Genomic DNA, 18,602 nt, shown 5'->3' with positions numbered 1-18,602 from the left:
AAACAGATCCTTTAAAATATTTAAACGATCTAACGACAAATTATTTTAACACACATGATTATAAGATGTAGCTATATTGTACCTACTGACATAAATTATCGTTCTTGAACCTATTTGCGGTGGGGGAATGGAGCTCTCCCCCATGCCAATCAGAATTCAGATGAATGCAGTTGCAGTTGAGTGACCTGTATTGTGGCTGTCTAGAGGGAATGCACAAATGTAGCTGTCTCGCAGTCCAATCCAGACGTCAATTGGAGACAGGTTTTCAGGCAAATAGAGCAGTAAGTGCAGAGAAATGCTCACTCTCTAAAAATGGCATTTATAAAGTAGTAAAGTTAAATCCAACCTCACCAGTAAATAGGATTTATCAATAAATAAATAAAGCTTCTCCTCTCTGATATGGAATTACCCCCCAAAAAGTATAAGGGAATACCCAATGCTAACCTACGAGAGGGGCAGACCTCACTGTAGTGAAAAATGTAATAGACTGTTTTGTACTACCAGGACATGCAAACTACCACAGTACATGTCTTACCTTTTACTTACATAGCATGATGCCCCTCGGACTACCTAGGGCCTACCTTAGGGGTTAAATATATGTAATAAAATTGGAGTTTAAGGCTTGGCAAGTAGTTTTAAATGGCAAGTCGAAGTGGCAGTACACTGCAGCACAGGCACTGCAGTAGCAGGCTTGAGACAGGTTTGAAATGATACTTTTTTGGGCGGCACAATCAGTTCCTGGGTATATGGTATACCACTTTACAAGGGGCTTTCAAGTAAATTAAATCTGTCAGTCAGGAATACTCCAATTACACACATGATTAGGGAAGAAGCACGTTCACTTCAGCACTGATTAGTAGCAATAAAGTGATTAGAGTCCTAAGGCCAACAAAAAGATACAGCAAAATGCGTAGGTGAAAAGCAATAAGGTAGGGTTGAGGCCACCTTAAGAGTGCAAGGTCTAACAAAAACAAACTAAGGATAACATGAGTAAAACATCAGGTTTCTCTACGGCATTTGGTGAGACAAGTGTGCCTTCTTTTATCTTCCATAAATGCAATCTTTCCCTGACCCCTTTATTATATAGCTCTTCAAGTAAAAAAGATAAAGCACTTACAAAGGAGCCTCAAATACTCAAAGATGGTAGACTTCTGTAATATGGGCCATAGACTAAAAGCAGCACGAAAACAGAGTGCAATAGGGTCCCAAAAACTTGAGTGCCACATGAGAGTATGCATGAAAGCCTATCCTTTTCCAAACTAGAGATATACTCATGCAATTTTTGTTTTTAGGAGAGAATGTGCCTGCTGAAAAATACATTATTTTAAAAAAGTGCATTGCAGAATACCAGGAATTTGCTGTGGGACACCTTGAAAACTTTCATACAAATTATTTGCACAAAACTTACAGTCAGTTGTTGTCGCCGAGTGGTTAAGGCGATGGACTAGAAATCCATTGTGGTCTCCCCGCGCAAGTTCGAATCCTGCCAACAACGAGAAACTTTTTAACATCGACTACAATTTCAGAAGTTAACCTTTAGAATTTCTTCCATGTCAGTTTTATAAATAGGTGGCTTATTTTGGTGTCACTATTGCGCTTTCACATATTTATTATCGCTACCCCTTTCATATCTTTGCTATAACTCTCGTCCTACATTAGCGCTGGTGCAAACACTTCAAATTATTATACCCTGGCTCTCTCAGTCATACCATTCATGCACTTGAAACTTACTTTACCAATAAAAGAAGCAAATAGAAAAATAAAATAAAAGTGCTTGCTGGATTAGGCAAACACACTTCATAAAACTGCATTTTCTTTTCTATTCTCCCAGTGTTACAAGCTTAACTGCTCCCTGTGTAATTTCTCTTAGCCTGCTGTCCCAGGAAGAGAATTTTATCTACAGGCTCTTTCTGTGTTTTTTTCCTAGTCTTTCTTTCCCTTTTCTTAGATTTGTAACTGTTCCTTTATGTGCTCTATTTAGGCGCCATTAATCTCATTTGAGCTCCTTGTACCTGCTGCTGTTTTCTCCACACCTCATACTGCCTTTTCCCTCTTTCTCTCTTTCTCTGAGGTTGGTGGCTACTTTCCAAAGCTTCTGATGCCCCAATGTTCCTTCATCTTGTTGTCAGACGTGAATTGGAAAAGCAACCAAATTAACAAGCCTTTACCACTCATAGATGGCAGAGGTTTATACTTTAATTCAATGAGCTAAGAAAAGCGTGTTGTGGGGCCCCTACGAGCCATGGTGCTTGCTTCATCATAATTGGGCGCGCAGTCATTAGCCACAGCTCTGATCATGGGTCACTGAGGTCAGTTTCAATAATTCCTCAAAAACCTAACCATGCAGTCCCCCCTAACTGTATAGTTATCTTGCTTTACTGCTGTTTGTGTGATTAGCTGGGAGGAGCTCACGGCAGCATCCTCCCTATAAAAGTATAGATGGACCGCTCCTTAACTTTTTCTTGCTTCACATACAGATGGCTTGAGGAGGTACAGGGGAGATGCAGGTCTAATAGACAGAATAGAAGATCTGCGCCAGGTGTGTTTCTCTGCATTGGTGTCCCATCACAGGCCAACAAGTGTACGTGTGATCTTTGACTTCTGGCAGTTCACAAGCAGGCAACCAGGAAACGGTTTCAGCCTATCAACCACTGAGGAGACAAAGCCTTTGTATAAGGAATGAGGAAGCAATGAACACATTCAGCCTATCACTGGAGTTCCCTGAGTGTTTACAATTATAAATTCTCCATGTCACTGTATGTTATTGAGCCCAAGTAGCTCGCTGTGATCGTATAGTGGTTAGTACTCTGCGTTGTGGCTGCAGCAACCTCGGTTCGAATCCGAGTCACGGCATTGTGGTTGGCAATGTCACGGCAGTTGGGTTTTTCTTTTACAGAATTACCAAATGTACCAGTTGTTTTTGTAAAATGTCTATTAAAAACAGATCCTTTAAAATATTTAAATGATTTAACGATAAATTATTTAAACACACATGATTATAAGATGTAGCCTTATTTTTGTTTTTAGGAGAGAATGTGCCTGCTGAAAAAAACATTATTTTTAAAAAGTGCATTGCAGGATATCAGGAATTTGCTGTGGCACACCTTGAAAACTTTCATGCAGATTATTTGCACAAAACTTACAGTCAGTTGTTGTGGCCGAGTGGTTAAGGCGATGGACTAGAAATCCATTGGGGTCTCCCTGCGCAGGTTCGAATCTTGCCAACAACGAGAAACTTTTTAACATCGGCTACAATTTCAGAAGTTAACCTTTAGAATTTCTTCCATGTCAGTTTTATAAATAGGTGGCTTATTTTGGTGTCACTATTGCCCTTTCACATATTTATTATCGCTACCCCTTTCATATCTTTGCTATAACTCTCGTCCTACATTAGCGCTGGTGCAAACACTTCAAATTATTATACCCTGGCTCTCTCAGTCATACCATTCATGCACTTGAAACTTACTTTACCAATAAAAGAAGCAAATAGAGAAATAAAACAAAAGTGCTTGCTGGATTAGGCAAACACACTTCATAAAACTGCATTTTCTTTTCTATTCTCCCCGTGTTACAAGCTTAACTGCTCCCTGTGTAATTTCTCTTAGCCTGCTGTCCCAGGAAGAGAATTTTATCTACAGGCTCTTTCCGTGTTTTTTTCCTAGTCTTTCTTTCCCTTTTCTTAGATTTGTAACTGTTCCTTTACGTGCTCTATTTAGGCGCCATTAATCTCATTTGAGCTCCTTGTACCTGCTGCTGTTTTCTCCACACCTCATACTGCCTTTTCCCTCTTTCTCTCTTTCTCTGAGGTTGGTGGCTACTTTCCAAAGCTTCTGATGCCCCAATGTTCCTTCATCTTGTTGTCAGACGTGAATTGGAAAAGCAACCAAATTAACAAGCCTTTACCACTCATACATGGCAGAGGTTTATACTTTAATTCAATGAGCTAAGAAAAGCGTGTTGTGGGGCCCCTACGAGCCATGGTGCTTGCTTCATCATAATTGGGCACGCAGTCATTAGCCACAGCTCTGATCATGGGTCACTGAGGTCAGTTTCAATAATTCCTCAAAAACCTATCCATGCAGTCCCCCCTAACTGTGTAGTTATCTTGCTTTACTGCTGTTTGTGTGTTTAGCTGGGAGGAGCTCACGGCAGCATCCTCCCTATAAAAGTGTAGATGGACCGCTCCTTAACTTTTTCTTGCTTCACATACAGATGGCTTGAGGAGGTACAGGGGAGATGCAGGTCTAATAGACAGAATAGAAGATCTGCGCCAGGTGTGTTTCTCTGCATTGGTGTCCCATCACAGGCCCACAAGTGTATGTGTGATCTTTGACTTCTGGCAGTTCACAAGCAGGCGGCCAGGAAACGGTTTCAGCCTATCAACCACTGAGGAGACAAAGCCTTTGTATAAGCAATGAGGAAGCAATGAACACATTCAGCCTATCACAGGAGTTCCCTGAGTGTTCCGAATTATAAATTCTCCATGTCACTGTATGTTATTGAGCCCAAGTAGCTTGCCGTGATCGTATAGTGGTTAGTACTCTGCGTTGTGGCCGCAGCAACCTCAGTTCGAATCCAAGTCACGGCATTGTGGTTGGCAATGTCACGGCAGTTGGGTTTTTCTTTTACAGAATTACCAAATGTACCAGTTGTTTTTGTAAAATGTCTATTAAAAACAGATCCTTTAAAATATTTAAACGATCTAACGACAAATTATTTAAACACACATGATTATAAGATGTAGCCTTATTTTTGTTTTTAGGAGAGAATGTACCTGCTGAAAAAAACATTATTTTTAAAAAGTGCATTGCAGGATATCAGGAATTTGCTGTGGCACACCTTGAAAACTTTCATGCAGATTATTTGCACAAAACTTACAGTCAGTTGTTGTGGCCGAGTGGTTAAGGCGATGGACTAGAAATCCATTGGGGTCTCCCCGCGCAGGTTCGAATCCTGCCAACAACGAGAAACTTTTTAATATCGGCTACAATTTCAGAAGCTAACCTTTAGAATTTCTTCCATGTCAGTTTTATAAATAGGTGGCTTATTTTGGTGTCACTATTGCCCTTTCACATATTTATTATCGCTACCCCTTTCATATCTTTGCTATAACTCTCGTCCTACATTAGCGCTGGTGCAAACACTTCAAATTATTATACCCTGGCTCTCTCAGTCATACCATTCATGCACTTGAAACTTACTTTACCAATAAAAGAAGCAAATAGAAAAATAAAACAAAAGTGCTTGCTGGATTAGGCAACACACTTCATAAATTTGCATTTTCTTTTCTATTCTCCCCGTGTTACAAGCTTAACTGCTCCCTGTGTAATTTCTCTTAGCCTGCTGTCCCAGGAAGAGAATTTTATCTACAGGCTCTTTCCGTGTTTTTTTTCTAGTCTTTCTTTCCCTTTTCTTAGATTTGTAACTGTTCCTTTACGTGCTCTATTTAGGCGCCATTAATCTCATTTGAGCTCCTTGTACCTGCTGCTGTTTTCTCCACACCTCATACTGCCTTTTCCCTCTTTCTCTCTTTCTCTGAGGTTGGTGGCTACTTTCCAAAGCTTCTGATGCCCCAATGTTCCTTCATCTTGTTGTCAGACGTGAATTGGAAAAGCAACCAAATTAACAAGCCTTTACCACTCATACATGGCAGAGGTTTATACTTTAATTCAATGAGCTAAGAAAAGCGTGTTGTGGGGCCCCTACGAGCCATGGTGCTTGCTTCATCATAATTGGGCACGCAGTCATTAGCCACAGCTCTGATCATGGGTCACTGAGGTCAGTTTCAATAATTCCTCAAAAACCTATCCATGCAGTCCCCCCTAACTGTGTAGTTGTCTTGCTTTACTGCTGTTTGTGTGATTAGCTGGGAGGAGCTCACGGCAGCATCCTCCCTATAAAAGTGTAGATGGACCGCTCCTTAACTTTTTCTTGCTTCACATACAGATGGCTTGAGGAGGTACAGGGGAGATGCAGGTCTAATAGACAGAATAGAAGATCTGCGCCAGGTGTGTTTCTCTGCATTGGTGTCCCATCACAGGCCCACAAGTGTATGTGTGATCTTTGACTTCTGGCAGTTCACAAGCAGGCGGCCAGGAAATGGTTTCAGCCTATCAACCACTGAGGAGACAAAGCCTTTGTATAAGCAATGAGGAAGCAATGAACACATTCAGCCTATCACAGGAGTTCCCTGAGTGTTCCGAATTATAAATTCTCCATGTCACTGTATGTTATTGAGCCCAAGTAGCTTGCCGTGATCGTATAGTGGTTAGTACTCTGCGTTGTGGCCGCAGCAACCTCGGTTCGAATCCGAGTCACGGCATTGTGGTTGGCAATGTCACGGCAGTTGGGTTTTTCTTTTACAGAATTACCAAATGTACCAGTTGTTTTTGTAAAATGTCTATTAAAAACAGATCCTTTAAAATATTTAAACGATCTAACGACAAATTATTTAAACACACATGATTATAAGATGTAGCCTTATTTTTGTTTTTAGGAGAGAATGTGCCTGCTGAAAAAAACATTATTTTTAAAAAGTGCATTGCAGGATATCAGGAATTTGCTGTGGCACACCTTGAAATCTTTCATGCAGATTATTTGCACAAAACTTATAGTCAGTTGTTGTGGCCGAGTGGTTAAGGCGATGGACTAAAAATCCATTGGGGTCTCCCCGCGCAGGTTCGAATCCTGCCAACAACGAGAAACTTTTTAACATCGGCTACAATTTCAGAAGCTAACCTTTAGAATTTCTTCCATGTCAGTTTTATAAATAGGTGGCTTATTTTGGTGTCACTATTGCCCGTTTACATATTTATTATCGCTACCCCTTTCATATCTTTGCTATAACTCTCGTCCTACATTAGCGCTGGTGCAAACACTTCAAATTATTATACCCTGGCTCTCTCAGTCATACCATTCATGCACTTGAAACTTACTTTACCAATAAAAGAAGCAAATAGAAAAATAAAACAAAAGTGCTTGCTGGATTAGGCAACACACTTCATAAAACTGCATTTTCTTTTCTATTCTCCCCGTGTTACAAGCTTAACTGCTCCCTGTGTAATTTCTCTTAGCCTGCTGTCCCAGGAAGAGAATTTTATCTACAGGCTCTTTCCGTGTTTTTTTCCTAGTCTTTCTTTCCTTTTTCTTAGATTTGTAACTGTTCCTTTACGTGCTCTATTTAGGTGCCATTAATCTCATTTGAGCTCCTTGTACCTGCTGCTGTTTTCTCCACACCTCATACTGCCTTTTCCCTCTTTCTCTCTTTCTCTGAGGTTGGTGGCTACTTTCCAAAGCTTCTGATGCCCCAATGTTCCTTCATCTTGTTGTCAGACGTGAATTGGAAAAGCAACCAAATTAACAAGCCTTTACCACTCATACATGGCAGAGGTTTATACTTTAATTCAATGAGCTAAGAAAAGCGTGTTGTGGGGCCCCTACGAGCCATGGTGCTTGCTTCATCATAATTAGGCATGCAGTCATTAGCCACAGCTCTGATCATGGGTCACTGAGGTCAGTTTCAATAATTCCTCAAAAACCTAACCATGCAGTCCCCCCTAACTGTGTAGTTATCTTGCTTTACTGCTGTTTGTGTGATTAGCTGGGAGGAGCTCATGGCAGCATCCTCCCTATAAAAGTGTAGATGGACCGCTCCTTAACTCTTTCTTGCTTCACATACAGATGGCTTGAGGAGGTACAGGGGAGATGCAGGTCTACTAGACAGTATAGAAGATCTGCGCCAGGTGTGTTTCTCTGCATTGGTATCCCATCACAGGCCCACAAGTGTATGTGTGATCTTTGACTCCTGGCAGTTCACAAGCAGGCGGCCAGGAAACAGTTTCAGCCTATCAACCACTGAGGAGACAAAGCCTTTGTATAAGGAATGAGGAAGCAATTAACACATTCAGCCTATCACAGGAGTTCCCTGAGTGTACCGAATTATAAATTCTCCATGTCACTGTATGTTATTGAGCCCAAGTAGCTCGCCGTGATCGTATAGTGGTTAGTACTCTGCGTTGTGGCCGCAGCAACCTCGGTTCAAATCCGAGTCACGGCATTGTGGTTGGCAATGTCACTGCAGTTGGGTTTCTCTTTTGCAGAATTACAAAATGTACCAGTTGTTTTTGTCAAATGTCTATTAAAAACAGATCCTTTAAAATATTTAAACGATCTAACGACAAATTATTTTAACACACATGATTATAAGATGTAGCTATATTGTACCTACTGACATAAATTATCGTTCTTGAACCTATTTGCGGTGGGGGAATGGAGCTCTCCCCCATGCCAATCAGAATGCAGATGAATGCAGTTGCAGTTGAGTGACCTGTATTGTGGCTGTCTAGAGGGAATGCACAAATGTAGCTGTCTCGCAGCCCAATCCAGACGTCAATTGGAGACAGGTTTTCAGGCAAATAGAGCAGTAAGTGCAGAGAAATGCTCACTCTCTAAAAATGGCATTTATAAAGTAGTAAAGTTAAATCCAACCTCACCAGTAAATAGGATTTATCAATAAATAAATAAAGCTTCTCCTCTCTGATATGGAATTACCCCCCAAAAAGTATAAGGGAATACCCAATGCTAACCTACGAGAGGGGCAGACCTCACAGTAGTGAAAAATGTAATAGACTGTTTTGTACTACCAGGACATGCAAACTACCACAGTACATGTCTTACCTTTTACTTACATAGCATGATGCCCCTAGGACTACCTAGGGCCTACCTTTTGGTTAATTATATGTAATAAAATTGGAGTTTAAGGCTTGGCAAGTAGTTTTAAATGGCAAGTCGAAGTGGCAGTACACTGCAGCACAGGCACTGCAGTAGCAGGCTTGAGACAGGTTTGAAATGATACTTTTTTGGGTGGCACAATCAGTTCCTGGGTATATGGTATGCCACTTTACAAGGGGCTTTCAAGTCAATGAAATCTGTCAGTCAGGTATACTCCAATTACACACATGATTAGGGAAGAAGCACGTTCACTTCAGCACTGATTAGTAGCAATAAAGTGATCAGAGTCCTAAGGCCAACAAAAAGATACAGCAAAATGCGTAGGTGAAAAGCAATAAGGTAGGGTTGAGGCCACCTTAAGAATGCAAGGTCTAACAAAAACAAACTAAGGATAACATGAGTAAAACATCAGGTTTCTCTACGGCATTTGGTGAGACAAGTGTGCCTTCTTTTATCTTCCATAAATGCAATCTTTCCCTGACCCCTTTATTATATAGCTCTTCAAGTAAAAAAGATAAAGCACTTACAAAGGAGCCTCAAATACTCAAAGATGGTAGACTTCTGTAATATGGGCCATAGACTAAAAGCAGCACGAAAACAGAGTGCAATAGGGTCCCAAAAACTTGAGTGCCACATGAGAGTATGCATGAAAGCCTATCCTTTTCCAAACTAGAGATATACTCATGCAATTTTTGTTTTTAGGAGAGAATGTGCCTGCTGAAAAATACATTATTTTAAAAAAGTGCATTGCAGAATACCAGGAATTTGCTGTGGGACACCTTGAAAACTTTCATACAGATTATTTGCACAAAACTTACAGTCAGTTGTTGTGGCCGAGTGGTTAAGGCGATGGACTAGAAATCCATTGGGGTCTCCCCGCGCAGGTTCGAATCCTGCCAACAACGAGAAACTTTTTAACATCGGCTACAATTTCAGAAGTTAACCTTTAGAATTTCTTCCATGTCAGTTTTATAAATAGGTGGCTTATTTTTGGTGTCACTATTGCCCTTTCACATATTTATTATCGCTACCCCTTTCATATCTTTGCTATAACTCTCGTCCTACATTAGCGCTGGTGCAAACACTTCAAATTATTATACCCTGGCTCTCTCAGTCATACCATTCATGCACTTGAAACTTACTTTACCAATAAAAGAAGCAAATAGAAAAATAAAATAAAAGTGCTTGCTGGATTAGGCAAACACACTTCATAAAACAGCATTTTCTTTTCTATTCTCCCCGTGTTACAAGCTTAACTGCTCCCTGTGTAATTTCTCTTAGCCTGCTGTCCCAGGAAGAGAATTTTATCTACAGGCTCTTTCCGTGTTTTTTTCCTAGTCTTTCTTTCCCTTTTCTTAGATTTGTAACTGTTCCTTTATGTGCTCTATTTAGGCGCCATTAATCTCATTTGAGCTCCTTGTACCTGCTGCTGTTTTCTCCACACCTCATACTGCCTTTTCCCTCTTTCTCTCTTTCTCTGAGGTTGGTGGCTACTTTCCAAAGCTTCTGATGCCCCAATGTTCCTTCATCTTGTTGTCAGACGTGAATTGGAAAAGCAACCAAATTAACAAGCCTTTACCACTCATACATGGCAGAGGTTTATACTTTAATTCAATGAGCTAAGAAAAGCGTGTTGTGGGGCCCCTACGAGCCATGGTGCTTGCTTCATCATAATTGGGCGCGCAGTCATTAGCCACAGCTCTGATCATGGGTCACTGAGGTCAGTTTCAATAATTCCTCAAAAACCTAACCATGCAGTCCCCCCTAACTGTATAGTTATCTTGCTTTACTGCTGTTTGTGTGATTAGCTGGGAGGAGCTCACGGCAGCATCCTCCCTATAAAAGTATAGATGGACCGCTCCTTAACTTTTTCTTGCTTCACATACAGATGGCTTCAGGAGGTACAGGGGAGATGCAGGTCTAATAGACAGAATAGAAGATCTGCACCAGGTGTGTTTCTCTGCATTGGTGTCCCATCACAGGCCAACAAGTGTATGTGTGATCTTTGACTTCTGGCAGTTCACAAGCAGGCAACCAGGAAACGGTTTCAGCCTATCAACCACTGAGGAGACAAAGCCTTTGTATAAGGAATGAGGAAGCAATGAACACATTCAGCCTATCACTGGAGTTCCCTGAGTGTTTCGAATTATAAATTCTCCATGTCACTGTATGTTATTGAGCCCAAGTAGCTCACCGTGATCGTATAGTGGTTAGTACTCTGCGTTGTGGCTGCAGCAACCTCGGTTCGAATCCGAGTCACGGCATTGTGGTTGGCAATGTCACGGCAGTTGGGTTTTTCTTTTACAGAATTACCAAATGTACCAGTTGTTTTTGTAAAATGTCTATTAAAAACAGATCCTTTAAAATATTTAAACGATTTAACGACAAATTATTTAAACACACATGATTATAAGATGCAGCCTTATTTTTGTTTTTAGGAGAGAATGTGCCTGCTGAAAAAAACATTATTTTTAAAAAGTGCATTGCAGGATATCAGGAATTTGCTGTGGCACACCTTGAAAACTTTCATGCAGATTATTTGCACATAACTTACAGTCAGTTGTTGTGGCCGAGTGGTTAAGGCGATGGACTAGAAATCCATTGGGGTCTCCCCGCGCAGGTTCGAATCCTGCCAACAACGAGAAACTTTTTAACATCGGCTACAATTTCAGAAGTTAACCTTTAGAATTTCTTCCATGTCAGTTTTATAAATAGGTGGCTTATTTTGGTGTCACTATTGCCCTTTCACATATTTATTATCGCTACCCCTTTCATATCTTTGCTATAACTCTCGTCCTACATTAGCGCTGGTGCAAACACTTCAAATTATTATACCCTGGCTCTCTCAGTCATACCATTCATGCACTTGAAACTTACTTTACCAATAAAAGAAGCAAATAGAAAAATAAAACAAAAGTGCTTGCTGGATTAGGCAAACACACTTCATAAAACTGCATTTTCTTTTCTATTCTCCCCGTGTTACAAGCTTAACTGCTCCCTGTGTAATTTCTCTTAGCCTGCTGTCCCAGGAAGAGAATTTTATCTACAGGCTCTTTCCGTGTTTTTTTTCTAGTCTTTCTTTCCCTTTTCTTAGATTTGTAACTGTTCCTTTACGTGCTCTATTTAGGCGCCATTAATCTCATTTGAGCTCCTTGTACCTGCTGCTGTTTTCTCCACACCTCATACTGCCATTTCCCTCTTTCTCTCTTTCTCTGAGGTTGGTGGCTACTTTCCAAAGCTTCTGATGCCCCAATGTTCCTTCATCTTGTTGTCAGACGTGAATTGGAAAAGCAACCAAATTAACAAGCCTTTACCACTCATACATGGCAGAGGTTTATACTTTAATTCAATGAGCTAAGAAAAGCGTGTTGTGGGGCCCCTACGAGCAATGGTGCTTGCTTCATCATAATTGGGCACGCAGTCATTAGCCACAGCTCTGATCATGGGTCACTGAGGTCAGTTTCAATAATTCCTCAAAAACCTATCCATGCAGTCCCCCCTAACTGTGTAGTTATCTTGCTTTACTGCTGTTTGTGTGATTAGCTGGGAGGAGCTCACGGCAGCATCCTCCCTATAAAAGTGTAGATGGACCGCTCCTTAACTTTTTCTTGCTTCACATACAGATGGCTTGAGGAGGTACAGGGGAGATGAAGGTCTAATAGACAGAATAGAAGATCTGCGCCAGGTGTGTTTCTCTGCATTGGTGTCCCATCACAGGCCCACAAGTGTATGTGTGATCTTTGACTTCTGGCAGTTCACAAGCAGGCGGCCAGGAAACGGTGTCAGCCTATCAACCACTGAGGAGACAAAGCCTTTGTATAAGCAATGAGGAAGCAATGAACACATTCAGTCTATCACTGGAGTTCCCTGAGTGTTTCGAATTATAAATTCTCCATGTCACTGTATGTTATTGAGCCCAAGTAGCTCGCCGTGATCGTATAGTGGTTAGTACTCTGCGTTGTGGCTGCAGCAACCTCGGTTCGAATCCGAGTCACGGCATTGTGGTTGGCAATGTCACGGCAGTTGGGTTCTTCTTTTACAGAATTACCAAATGTACCAGTTGTTTTTGTAAAATGTCTATTAAAAACAGATCCTTTAAAATATTTAAACGATTTAACGACAAATTATTTAAACACACATGATTATAAGATGTAGCCTTATTTTTGTTTTTAGGAGAGAATGTGCCTGCTGAAAAAAACATTATTTTTAAAAAGTGCATTGCAGGATATCAGGAATTTGCTGTGGCACACCTTGAAAACTTTCATGCAGATTATTTGCACAAAACTTATAGTCAGTTGTTGTGGCCGAGTGGTTAAGGCGATGGACTAGAAATCCATTGGGGTCTCCCCGCGCAGGTTCGAATCCTGCCAACAACGAGAAACTTTTTAACATCGGCTACAATTTCAGAAGTTAACCTTTAGAATTTCTTCCATGTCAGTTTTATAAATAGGTGGCTTATTTTGGTGTCACTATTGCCCTTTCACATATTTATTATCGCTACCCCTTTCAAATCTTTGCTATAACTCTCGTCCTACATTAGCGCTGGTGAAAACACTTCAAATTATTATACCCTGGCTCTCTCAGTCATACCATTCATGCACTTGAAACTTACTTTACCAATAAAAGAAGCAAATAGAAAAATAAAACAAAAGTGCTTGCTGGATTAGGCAAACACACTTCATAAAACTGCATTTTCTTTTCTATTCTCCCCGTGTTACAAGCTTAACTGCTCCCTGTGTAATTTCTCTTAGCCTGCTGTCCCAGGAAGAGAATTTTATCTACAGGCTCTTTCCGTGTTTTTTTCCTAGTCTTTCTTTCCCTTTTCTTAGATTTGTAACTGTTCCTTTACGTGCTCTATTTAGGCGCCATTAATCTCATTTGAGCTCCTTGTACCTGCTGCTGTTTTCTCCACACCTCATACTGCCTTTTCCCTCTTTCTCTCTTTCTCTGAGGTTGGTGGCTACTTTCCAAAGCTTCTGATGCCCCAATGTTCCTTCATCTTGTTGTCAGACGTGAATTGGAAAAGCAACCAAATTAACAAGCCTTTACCACTCATACATGGCAGAGGTTTATACTTTAATTCAATGAGCTAAGAAAAGCGTGTTGTGGGGCCCCTACGAGCCATGGTGCTTGCTTCATCATAATTGGGCACGCAGTCATTAGCCACAGCTCTGATCATGGGTCACTGAGGTCAGTTTCAATAATTCCTCAAAAACCTATCCATGCAGTCCCCCCTAACTGTGTAGTTATCTTGCTTTACTGCTGTTTGTGTGATTAGCTGGGAGGAGCTCACGGCAGCATCCTCCCTATAAAAGTGTAGATGGACCGCTCCTTAACTTTTTCTTGCTTCACATACAGATGGCTTGAGGAGGTACAGGGGAGATGCAGGTCTAATAGACAGAATAGAAGATCTGCGCCAGGTGTGTTTCTCTGCATTGGTGTCCCATCACAGGCCCACAAGTGTATGTGTGATCTTTGACTTCTGGCAGTTCACAAGCAGGCGGCCAGGAAATGGTTTCAGCCTATCAACCACTGAGGAGACAAAGCCTTTGTATAAGCAATGAGGAAGCAATGAACACATTCAGCCTATCACAGGAGTTCCCTGAGTGTTCCGAATTATAAATTCTCCATGTCACTGTATGTTATTGAGCCCAAGTAGCTTGCCGTGATCGTATAGTGGTTAGTACTCTGCGTTGTGGCCGCAGCAACCTCGGTTCGAATCCGAGTCACGGCATTGGGGTTGGCAATGTCACGGCAGTTGGGTTTTTCTTTTACAGAATTACCAAATGTACCAGTTGTTTTTGTAAAATGTCTATTAAAAACAGATCCTTTAAAATATTTAAACGATCTAACGACAAATTATTTAAACACACATGATTATAAGATGTAGCCTTATTTTTGTTTTTAGGAGAGAATGTGCCTGCTGAAAAAAACATTATTTTTAAAAAGTGCATTGCAGGATATCAGGAATTTGCTGTGGCACACCTTGAAAATTTTCATGCAGATTATTTGCACAAAACTTACAGTCAGTTGTTGTGGCCGAGTGGTTAAGGCGATGGATTAGAAATCCATTGGGGTCTCCCTGTGCAGGTTCGAATCCTGCCAACAACGAGAAACTTTTTAACATCGGCTACAATTTCAGAAGCTAACCTTTAGAATTTCTTCCATGTCAGTTTTATAAATAGGTGGCTTATTTTGATGTCACTATTGCCCTTTCACATATTTATTATCGCTACCCCTTTCATATCTTTGCTATAACTCTCGTCCTACATTAGCGCTGGTGCAAACACTTCAAATTATTATACCCTGGCTCTCTCAGTCATACCATTCATGCACTTGAAACTTACTTTACCAATAAAAGAAGCAAATAGAAAAATAAAACAAAAGTGCTTGCTGGATTAGGCAACACACTTCATAAAACTGCATTTTCTTTTCTATTCTCCCCGTGTTACAAGCTTAACTGCTCCCTGTGTAATTTCTCTTAGCCTGCTGTCCCAGGAAGAGAATTTTATCTACAGGCTCTTTCTGTGTTTTTTTCCTAGTCTTTCTTTCCTTTTTCTTAGATTTGTAACTGTTCCTTTACGTGCTCTATTTAGGCGCCATTAATCTCATTTGAGCTCCTTGTACCTGCTGCTGTTTTCTCCACACCTCATACTGCCTTTTCCCTCTTTCTCTCTTTCTCTGAGGTTGGTGGCTACTTTCCAAAGCTTCTGATGCCCCAATGTTCCTTCATCTTGTTGTCAGACGTGAATTGGAAAAGCAACCAAATTAACAAGCCTTTACCACTCATATATGGCAGAGGTTTATACTTTAATTGAGCTAAGAAAAGCGTGTTGTGGGGCCCCTACGAGCCATGGTGCTTGCTTCATCATAATTACGCATGCAGTCATTAGCCACAGCTCTGATCATGGGTCACTGAGGTCAGTTTCAATAATTCCTCAAAAACCTAACCATGCAGTCCCCCCTAACTGTGTAGTTATCTTGCTTTACTGCTGTTTGTGTGATTATCTGGGAGGAGCTCATGGCAGCATCCTCCCTATAAAAGTGTAGATGGACCGCTCCTTAACTCTTTCTTGCTTCACATACAGATGGCTTGAGGAGGTACAGGGGAGATGCAGGTCTACTAGACAGTATAGAAGATCTGCGCCAGGTGTGTTTCTCTGCATTGGTATCCCATCACAGGCCCACAAGTGTATGTGTGATCTTTGACTCCTGGCAGTTCACAAGCAGACGGCCAGGAAACAGTTTCAGCCTATCAACCCCTGAGGAGACAAAGCCTTTGTATAGGGAATGAGGAAGCAATTAACACATTCAGCCTATCACAGGAGTTCCCTGAGTGTACCGAATTATAAATTCTCCATGTCACTGTATGTTATTGAGCCCACGTAGCTCGCCGTGATCGTATAGTGGTTAGTACTCTGCGTTGTGGCCGCAGCAACCTCGGTTCGAATCTGAGTCACGGCATTGTGGTTGGCAATGTCACGGCAGTTGGGTTTTTCTCTTACAGAATTACAAAATGTACCAGTTGTGTTTGTAAAATGTCTATTAAAAACAGATCCTTTAAAATATTTAAACGATCTAACGACAAATTATTTTAACACACATGATTATAAGATGTAGCTATATTGTACCTACTGACATAAATTATCGTTCTTGAACCTATTTGCGGTGGGGGAATGGAGCTCTCCCCCATGCCAATCAGAATGCAGATGAATGCAGTTGCAGTTGAGTGACCTGTATTGTGGCTGTCTAGAGGGAATGCACAAATGTAGCTGTCTCGCAGTCCAATCCAGACGTCAATTGGAGACAGGTTTTCAGGCAAATAGAGCAGTAAGTGCAGAGAAATGCTCACTCTCTAAAAATGGCATTTATAAAGTAGTAAAGTTAAATCCAACCTCACCAGTAAATAGGATTTATCAATAAATAAATAAAGCTTCTCCTCTCTGATATGGAATTACCCCCCAAAAAGTATAAGGGAATACCCAATGCTAACCTACGAGAGGGGCAGACCTCACTGTAGTGAAAAATGTAATAGACTGTTTTGTACTACCAGGACATGCAAACTACCACAGTACATGTCTTACCTTTTACTTACATAGCATGATGCCCCTAGGACTACCTAGGGCCTACCTTTTGGTTAATTATATGTAATAAAATTGGAGTTTAAGGCTTGGCAAGTAGTTTTAAATGGCAAGTCGAAGTGGCAGTACACTGCAGCACAGGCACTGCAGTAGCAGGCTTGAGACAGGTTTGAAATGATACTTTTTTGGGCGGCACAATCAGTTCCTGGGTATATGGTATACCACTTTACAAGGGGCTTTCAAGTCAATGAAATCTGTCAGTCAGGAATACTCCAATTACACACATGATTAGGGAAGAAGCACGTTCACTTCAGCACTGATTAGTAGCAATAAAGTGATTAGAGTCCTAAGGCCAATAAAAAGATACAGCAAAATGCGTAGGTGAAAAGCAATAAGGTAGGGTTGAGGCCACCTTAAGAGTGCAAGGTCTAACAAAAACAAATTAAGGATAACATGAGTAAAACATCAGGTTTCTCTACGGCATTTGGTGAGACAAGTGTGCCTTCTTTTATCTTCCATAAATGCAATCTTTCCCTGACCCCTTTATTATATAGCTCTTCAAGTAAAAAAGATAAAGCACTTACAAAGGAGCCTCAAATACTCAAAGATGGTAGACTTCTGTAATATGGGCCATAGACTAAAAGCAGCACGAAAACAGAGTGCAATAGGGTCCCAAAAACTTGAGTGCCACATGAGAGTATGCATGAAAGCCTATCCTTTTCCAAACTAGAGATATACTCATGCAATTTTTGTTTTTAGGAGAGAATGTGCCTGCTGAAAAATACATTATTTTAAAAAAGTGCATTGCAGAATACCAGGAATTTGCTGTGGGACACCTTGAAATCTTTCATACAGATTATTTGCACAAAACTTACAGTCAGTTGTTGTCGCCGAGTGGTTAAGGCGATGGACTAGAAATCCATTGTGGTCTCCCCGCGCAAGTTTGAATCCTGCCAACAACGAGAAACTTTTTAACATCGGCTACAATTTCAGAAGTTAACCTTTAGAATTTCTTCCATGTCAGTTTTATAAATAGGTGGCTTATTTTGGTGTCACTATTGCCCTTTCACATATTTATTATCGCTACCCCTTTCATATCTTTGCTATAACTCTCGTCCTACATTAGCGCTGGTGCAAACACTTCAAATTATTATACCCTGGCTCTCTCAGTCATACCATTCATGCACTTGAAACTTACTTTACCAATAAAAGAAGCAAATAGAAAAATAAAATAAAAGTGCTTGCTGGATTAGGCAAACACACTTCATAAAACTGCATTTTCTTTTCTATTCTCCCAGTGTTACAAGCTTAACTGCTCCCTGTGTAATTTCTCTTAGCCTGCTGTCCCAGGAAGAGAATTTTATCTACAGGCTCTTTCCGTGTTTTTTTCCTAGTCTTTCTTTCCCTTTTCTTAGATTTGTAACTGTTCCTTTATGTGCTCTATTTAGGCGCAATTAATCTCATTTGAGCTCCTTGTACCTGCTGCTGTTTTCTCCACACCTCATACTGCCTTTTCCCTCTTTCTCTCTTTCTCTGAGGTTGGTGGCTACTTTCCAAAGCTTCTGATGCCCCAATGTTCCTTCATCTTGTTGTCAGACGTGAATTGGAAAAGCAACCAAATTAACAAGCCTTTACCACTCATAGATGGCAGAGGTTTATACTTTAATTCAATGAGCTAAGAAAAGCGTGTTGTGGGGCCCCTACGAGCCATGGTGCTTGCTTCATCATAATTGGGCGCGCAGTCATTAGCCACAGCTCTGATCATGGGTCACTGAGGTCAGTTTCAATAAT

General features: G+C 40.9%; 12 non-coding genes across 12 annotated transcripts; all 12 read left to right on the top strand.

Moving 5' to 3' along the window:
* The first annotated feature begins 1,413 nt into the window (after positions 1-1,413).
* TRNAS-AGA (transfer RNA serine (anticodon AGA)) lies at positions 1,414-1,495 on the top strand. Its single transcript has one exon. It is a non-coding gene; the product is annotated as a tRNA-Ser (tRNA).
* Positions 1,496-3,148: 1,653 nt separating this feature from the next.
* Positions 3,149-3,230, top strand: TRNAS-AGA (transfer RNA serine (anticodon AGA)). Its single transcript has one exon. It is a non-coding gene; the product is annotated as a tRNA-Ser (tRNA).
* Positions 3,231-4,883: 1,653 nt separating this feature from the next.
* TRNAS-AGA (transfer RNA serine (anticodon AGA)) lies at positions 4,884-4,965 on the top strand. The gene has a single exon. It is a non-coding gene; the product is annotated as a tRNA-Ser (tRNA).
* A 1,285-nt stretch (positions 4,966-6,250) lies between these two features.
* On the top strand, positions 6,251-6,322 carry TRNAH-GUG (transfer RNA histidin (anticodon GUG)). The gene has a single exon. It is a non-coding gene; the product is annotated as a tRNA-His (tRNA).
* A 295-nt stretch (positions 6,323-6,617) lies between these two features.
* On the top strand, positions 6,618-6,699 carry TRNAF-AAA (transfer RNA phenylalanine (anticodon AAA)). Its single transcript has one exon. It is a non-coding gene; the product is annotated as a tRNA-Phe (tRNA).
* Positions 6,700-7,984: 1,285 nt separating this feature from the next.
* Positions 7,985-8,056, top strand: TRNAH-GUG (transfer RNA histidin (anticodon GUG)). Its single transcript has one exon. It is a non-coding gene; the product is annotated as a tRNA-His (tRNA).
* Positions 8,057-9,553: 1,497 nt separating this feature from the next.
* Positions 9,554-9,635, top strand: TRNAS-AGA (transfer RNA serine (anticodon AGA)). The gene has a single exon. It is a non-coding gene; the product is annotated as a tRNA-Ser (tRNA).
* Positions 9,636-11,289: 1,654 nt separating this feature from the next.
* On the top strand, positions 11,290-11,371 carry TRNAS-AGA (transfer RNA serine (anticodon AGA)). The gene has a single exon. It is a non-coding gene; the product is annotated as a tRNA-Ser (tRNA).
* A 1,286-nt stretch (positions 11,372-12,657) lies between these two features.
* On the top strand, positions 12,658-12,729 carry TRNAH-GUG (transfer RNA histidin (anticodon GUG)). Its single transcript has one exon. It is a non-coding gene; the product is annotated as a tRNA-His (tRNA).
* A 295-nt stretch (positions 12,730-13,024) lies between these two features.
* Positions 13,025-13,106, top strand: TRNAS-AGA (transfer RNA serine (anticodon AGA)). The gene has a single exon. It is a non-coding gene; the product is annotated as a tRNA-Ser (tRNA).
* Positions 13,107-14,392: 1,286 nt separating this feature from the next.
* On the top strand, positions 14,393-14,464 carry TRNAH-GUG (transfer RNA histidin (anticodon GUG)). The gene has a single exon. It is a non-coding gene; the product is annotated as a tRNA-His (tRNA).
* A 295-nt stretch (positions 14,465-14,759) lies between these two features.
* Positions 14,760-14,841, top strand: TRNAS-AGA (transfer RNA serine (anticodon AGA)). Its single transcript has one exon. It is a non-coding gene; the product is annotated as a tRNA-Ser (tRNA).
* Positions 14,842-18,602: the final 3,761 nt, after the last annotated feature.

The sequence above is a fragment of the Lissotriton helveticus genome, chromosome 12 (assembly GCF_964261635.1).
Source record: "Lissotriton helveticus chromosome 12, aLisHel1.1, whole genome shotgun sequence".
In the NCBI taxonomy this organism is placed as follows: domain Eukaryota; kingdom Metazoa; phylum Chordata; class Amphibia; order Caudata; family Salamandridae; genus Lissotriton; species Lissotriton helveticus.
This window is presented reverse-complemented; position numbering and strand designations above follow the sequence as displayed.